Genomic DNA, 5,329 nt, shown 5'->3' with positions numbered 1-5,329 from the left:
ATCACTGATGTGTGTCCTTGCTTGCTGTTATTTTTTCCTTACCTAATTTACCTGATAGACTACAGTAGGGGGAGAGAGGAAAGGAGAAAGAAGACAAGGGAAAAATGGGTATGTTCTCACCAGAAATTCTGAATTGATTCAAAATTAATTCCTCCCCTCTATTTTGAATCAATACTTCAAAATCAAAAACTCAATTTTTGTTTTAGCCTCAAATGCCTTTTTTTCCCCCACCAAACAGGCTACAATATATGTTGGGAATTTATTTTTTTTTTTAAAAGGAACAATACCCTGAAAATGAAATGACATGTTAAGACTCCTTAGTATTTCATTTAGAAATGGTGATTTGAAATGACGGTTACAATTCAGTACTTTCCTAGGGGGTTGAGCACCTGATTTCTAGAGGGTTGAGGGAAAGAGGGGGTGCTGAAGTACCAGGACTTCTAAAGAAGTGGGTCCTTCGGCTCTGCCACTCTTTTTGCTTGTAGCTAGATGGCCGTTTGTCCCCATGGTGGGGCAAAAGGCCAGGAGACGTCCTAGACACAGCTTCACACTGCCTACCCTCAGAGAAGAACAGAACTGCGGAAGCTGAGAGCGGGAAACAGTGCCACGAGACGAGTAAGGGCTCAGTCTGATTTCGGTATAAGCCCGGAGCTATTGGAAGAAGAGTGCGGTGGGAAAAGCATATCCCCCTTACCTGTCCTACCTTGTCCCATGTTGTCCCCTGCCAATTCCGTCAGGTTTATCCGGACACATCTATCTCTGAGAGCAGCTACTTCAGCCCAATACCTCCATCTCACCAAGAGCCAGCAGATCCACACTGCACAGGACGGTAGTGAGGGGCTGGTGTGGGGACCCCCGTGCTGGAGGAGCCGGGGTGCGGGGGCTGCAAGGCAAGAGGGGGCACTGGCAGAGCTGGCGAGGCCAGAAGTTCCTGCAAGTTGGTGATGTGGTGCATTAGTAGAGATGTGTGCATAGGAGAAGCCATCTAAAGCTAAGTTTAGCTCTAGTCAACACCATCAGTCTTTCACTTTCATGAGCACTAAAATTGACTGAAACTCACTCAAAATATGTATTTTTAAAAATGGGAAAGGAAAAGAAAATGTCCGGTTCCTGTAAGATGATCAATAACAGCCAGTGCTAGAGATGACTTTTTCAGCCACAGAGAAACAACTGTTATTGTTGAATTGCTCGGGAACTTTGCCAGTGGACAAAGATAAACTAATAATGTCAAGGAGAGGAGGGGTGAGATTGCTGAAACCTTAGCTACGGTAAGAGGGTTGATGGAAATGCTTTCAAGGGGCATGTGGCAGGCCTCACAGAAAGCAATCAACGCCAACCAGGCACGGGGGAAAGCGAGGGGTGGGAGAGCACACACCTACGGCGGCCCCACGCCACTGCTGCTGCAGCTGGTCAAACAGGGGAGCCACGGGATGCTGGATCGAACCTGCTTCAGGGGCTAACCCGCTGCATGCCAGAAAAAAAGAAGGCCTGGCCTTTTGCAGGACCCTCCACACGATCCGTCGTTGCCCTGCACTGCAACTCGGCTTCTCCCGCTCCCACGTAGGTGCGAAGCCCCGAAGGGTGGGCACTGTTGGGCAGGAGCAAAAGGACACCCACGGAGCAGCCCTGTGGCCCCAAGAACGAGTCACCCTCTGTTACCAGAGCTGCATCAGGCACGGCATCGCTTAAAGCTGCAAAGCAGCCTCTGCCACGGCTTCGTTTCTGCAGCTGCATCTCCTGTCGCCCGGGGCTCTGCAGTAATCGATTGCAAACCCATGCATCACCCAGAGCATGCAACCCTGGCGAACCCACCCACTGCATAGCATCGCACTGAGGGGACTTTTCTCCAACTGCCAGAAAGCCAGTCCTTAAAGAGGGTCCGCAGGCTCTTCCAGGGCAGTTTACAGCGGTTGCTAGGTTGCTGAGTGTAATAGTTTTGACTGTGAAGGGCTCCAGGGAAAACGGGAGCAGTCACAGGGTCATAGTTCCCTGAGTTTTTGCCATTTCATCCTGGGCGAATAGTAAATCTCATTCCCTAAAATAAAGCCCTTTGTATTTTGTGAAGCAGTGCACCGAGGGCTGTTTCTCACAAGACCCTGTTATTCCTAGAACACCAGCCACATGACACCCAGGCACAAATTTGGGCCACGGTGTCCACTGACAATAAATGGAAAGGCCCTGGACAGACCTCAATTTGTGCTTGCGAGAGACAGGCTGTTCTGTCTAATCCTGACCTTTTCAAAGTTTCCAAATACTCACTTCCATTGCTAAAGAAAAATCACGGCACGTTTTGGGTTTTGTGCATTTTGCTCAAAATTTCCCAGAATTCAAGGGATGACAGACCAAATCCCAAAACAGCCAGTTCTCTGGGTGATGCTACAGGGTGGGGGGGAAGCTGAGCCACGGGGTGCCGGAGGGGCTTGCCGACGGGCACAGAACCAGCCAAAGCAAGAGTCAAAACCAAAACCCAGGAGTACTGATTTCCAGGGCTGTCTTCTAACTGCAAAATGATGCTTCCCAGCAGCTCACGCTCCTGTCATCAGCAGTGGGGTAATTAGTCCTGCCTCATCCTCATGTACTTTTGATATATCACTGGGTCATCGCTGGCTGTCTGACAAAAGAAGCTGGTGTTTTGTCCCCTGTGTTGCGGAAGGGGAAACTGAGGCACAGAGGAAAGCGAAGTCACTTACCTGAGGTTATTCAGCAGACGAGTGGGACACCTGGGAATAAACCCACAAACTTTCAAGATCCCAAGGTCTTTCAAGTCTCAGGGTCAGCAAATATTCAGCTCTGAGTACAGGTATCTGTTGCTAGTTTTATGCATGGGGAGGGAGGGATTCTCCTTTGCAACATTTAGGACCTGCAGCCCATGCTGATTTGGGCCTTTTGGAGGCTGCAGCCTCATCACTTTCCCATCAAAGCCTTGGACCCCTGACCTGCCAAAATGCGCTTTTTAGCTAAGAAGTTGTTTACATGGCCCTCTCCGTCCTCAGCCTCTCTGCTAACAGAGATGCTCATTTGACGCCGACGCTTGCTTCTGCAAGGGCACCTCAGCCCCAGTGCCCCCAGCTCAGCACGCCCAGACCCCAAAAAAGTCACCATAAGCACCCGTCGACCGCTCAGCCCCACCGGCTGCCATGCAGGCGGGAGTCCACGTCTCCAGGAGAGCCCAAGCCCCTTGCTCCCCTCCCTCTCCATGTTTGTGTTGCTCTTTAAATGGCTTTGTTTTGCTTAAGCATCCCTTTTAAAGCAATGTTTAGCTTCCAGTTGGAATGAGCTCCAGGAAGCATGGCCGGGGCCCTGCCTGGAACAACGGCCTGTAATTTACGGTGAGTTATGTTTCAATTACCTCGGTGTTATAGCGTCTTGGTGAGGGCAGGCATTATGTCATGTCAGGGATACGGGCGAGGGAGAAAATACAGACGCTCCCATTACAGCCAGTGATGGAGCAGTTTTAATAATACTGCAGGAAAAAAATAAAGAGAAGGGGAGCGCAAATGACTTTCCAGCCATACCATTACTGCACATTAGTAACACAGCGCAGCCAGGGAGCGAGAGGGGGAGAGGGGAGTGGGGAAAGGAGAGGCACAGCTGAGTGACAGGGAAGAGGAAAAGGGAGACGAGATAGAGGGGGCAGAGAAAGGGAAAAGTGGGGTGAGGCAAGAGCAGAGAGGGAAGGATGGAGAGAGGGAGAGAGAAGGAGAGAAGGGCACCAGTGGAGCAGGGAAAGAGAAAGGCAAAGGGGCTGAACGAGAGATGCAAGAGGAGAGGTGGCAGGAGAGGAAGGACGAGGTCCTCGGTGAGTTCAGAGGGATGTCGGCTGCCTCAGCCCCACAGCTCTCCCACCCCGCAGCCCGCTCCCGTGCCCCCCGTACCTCCGCTGGCCCTGGCTCACCGGCTGGCTGCGGGGAACGGCGAGGCAGGCGAGAAGCTGCAGGAAAGGGGAAGAGAAGCAGTAGTTATTAGGCTTTTGTGAACGATATTGCTTTGTTGCTGGAACAAAGCACTCGACTTTCCAATAATAACAATCTACTTTTTTTTTTTTTAATCAAATTTCCTTTGTCGTTGTGGCTTTCTTTAATTTTGTTTCGGCAGGGTAAGCCTCTCACTTCCAGCTTACTGCCTCAATCGCCGCTCTGCCTTACTCTCAGTCACTCCTGCCCATGTGCGCCAGCCTGCTCTCTCCTTCTTTATTTTCTTGACACAAATGGCAGTCATTGCTCAGAGAATGTGCTGGGTAAGCCTGCTTTGTAATTCAAACCTTTTATTCAGGTTACTGTTATGTACTAAAGAGGAAAATATGTATTGGCTAAACAGCCTCCTTACCGATGGTCCCTTGGCTGGGAGGGGAGAGCTTGGGCACCGGACCTCACGTGGACCTGCTGCCTCCCTGCCCCGCTCATCACTTGCCTGGAAATCCAGCTCATCCTCACTGCCATCTGCCTTCCCACCGCAGGGAGAAAACCCTCAGGTCAGAGATGAATTCTGTGAGTGCTCATACTCGACAATGGCTTGCAAAAGCCGCAAACTTTGGGCATATCAAATAGTAATTTGAATGAAACATGGACAAGTGAAATCTTGCCTCTGCCTGGGTAATTTATACCAGTATAACTACTACAGATTAGTACTCCACTAGTACAGGCTTATTCTACCAATGCAATGCCATAAAGCCCCAGCGTACCTAAGGCAGGGATTTCCCACCATCACAAATGGCTTCATGTTGCGATACCAGTAAAAATAAAAGCTGTCTCCCTGTCCCTCAAATTTAGGATTTCCAGAATGCTGTGTTAGTAGAGAGCAGGGATAATATTGCAGTGTTTCAAGTTGTGCACCTGCAAGCCTTTCAGTACCGTATCCGTACAGCACCAGTGAATGCAGTTGCGTAAACGTGATCTGAACCAGGCGCTGGCACACGGTGCCACGTCTCTTGTGCACGCAAGAAGGAATGCAAGCCAGCCGTGTGCCAGTTATGAGAAAACAGGCCACCAAATGATCTGGTTTAACGTTGAAAGAACACGCAGAGACAAACCCCGTTCCAGTACGAAGCCTGCAGAAACATTCCCCCCATCGACACGCTCTGACGATCAGCATGAGTTTGCACTGTATCAACAGCTTGTCACCGTGTGACTGGCATTTTTGCCATTCGGGTACAAAGATCCCAAATGCTGGTTCTGCCTACTGTTGAACCTTGCTGCAGGCTTCCCAGCCCTGCTGTACAGCGTGCTGTGTGTTAGCCTGTTTGCAGCTGAGGGCTGCAGTTTCCAGAGTGGTGCTTCTTTGTGATGCTCAAACTTCACTTGCAGCATCAAAGCAGGGAGGCGGTTGTGCC

The 5,329-nt window shown here is 50.3% G+C and overlaps 1 long non-coding RNA gene across 1 annotated transcript; it reads right to left on the bottom strand.

Moving 5' to 3' along the window:
* Nucleotides 1–838: 838 nt before the first annotated feature.
* On the bottom strand, nucleotides 839–4,411 carry LOC126049021 (uncharacterized). The gene is made up of 5 exons (XR_007509076.1): nucleotides 4,327–4,411; nucleotides 3,896–3,931; nucleotides 3,350–3,463; nucleotides 2,691–2,720; nucleotides 839–931 (listed from the first exon to the last, which is right to left on the bottom strand). It is a non-coding gene; the product is annotated as an uncharacterized LOC126049021 (long non-coding RNA).
* Nucleotides 4,412–5,329: the final 918 nt, after the last annotated feature.

The sequence above is a fragment of the Accipiter gentilis genome, chromosome 21, assembly GCF_929443795.1.
Source record: "Accipiter gentilis chromosome 21, bAccGen1.1, whole genome shotgun sequence".
Taxonomy (NCBI): domain Eukaryota; kingdom Metazoa; phylum Chordata; class Aves; order Accipitriformes; family Accipitridae; genus Astur; species Astur gentilis.
This window is presented reverse-complemented; position numbering and strand designations above follow the sequence as displayed.